Source organism: Petaurus breviceps, unplaced genomic scaffold, assembly GCF_028583685.1.
Source record: "Petaurus breviceps papuanus isolate PSGF00001 unplaced genomic scaffold, PetGlider_PUasm1.0 90504, whole genome shotgun sequence".
Taxonomy (NCBI): Eukaryota; Metazoa; Chordata; class Mammalia; order Diprotodontia; family Petauridae; genus Petaurus; species Petaurus breviceps.
This window is the reverse complement of record NW_027187266.1, coordinates 3,097,977-3,098,778: the sequence shown is the minus strand read 5'-3', so window position 1 is coordinate 3,098,778 and position 802 is coordinate 3,097,977.

Sequence of the window (802 nt, the reverse complement as noted above, 5' to 3'; positions counted from 1 at the left end):
TTTCTTTCTTTCTTTCTTTCTTTCTTTCTTTCTTTCTTTCTTTCTTTGTTAAGTAATTTGCCCAAGGTCATATGACTAGTTTTTGTGTTCAGTGTCTGAGGCTGGATTTGAACTCAGGTCCTCCAGTCTCCAGGGCCAGTGTTCTACTCACTGCACCACCTAGCCACCCCTCTGCTTTCTTTCTAATCTTGGCCGCATTGGTTTTGTTTATACAAATCTTTTCAATTTAGTATGATGAAAATTATCTCTTCTACATTTTGAAGTGGTCTCTATATCTTGTCTGGTCATGAATTTTTCCCCTCTCCAGAGATATGACAGGTAGACTATTCCTTCCTCTTCTAATTTGATTGCTAAATTGTATATGGTACCTTTTAGCAAGATGTAGTTTTCTTCCTTATCTATTTTACCTAGGTCAATTTTTTGTTATTTTTTAGGTCTACTTTGTCTAAGATCAGGATTGCTACCCTTGCTATTTTTTACTTCAGTTAAAGCATAATAGATTCTGCTACAGCCCCTTAACTTCTCTCCATATGTGTGTCTCTGCTTCAAGTATGTTTCTTGCAAACAACATATTGTAGGATTCTGGTTTTTTATCTACTCTGCTATCTGCTGCTGTTTTATGAGAGAGTTCATCCCATTCCTATTTACAGTCATGATTAATACGTGTGTATTTCCCTCCCTCCTATTCTTCCCCTTGTTTGTTCTCTCTTTCCTTTTCATCTTTGTTTTGCTTCTGTCTGCCACCTCTCCTGATCTGCCCTCCCTTCTGTCAGTCCCCACCCACTCCCTTTACTTCCCTTTA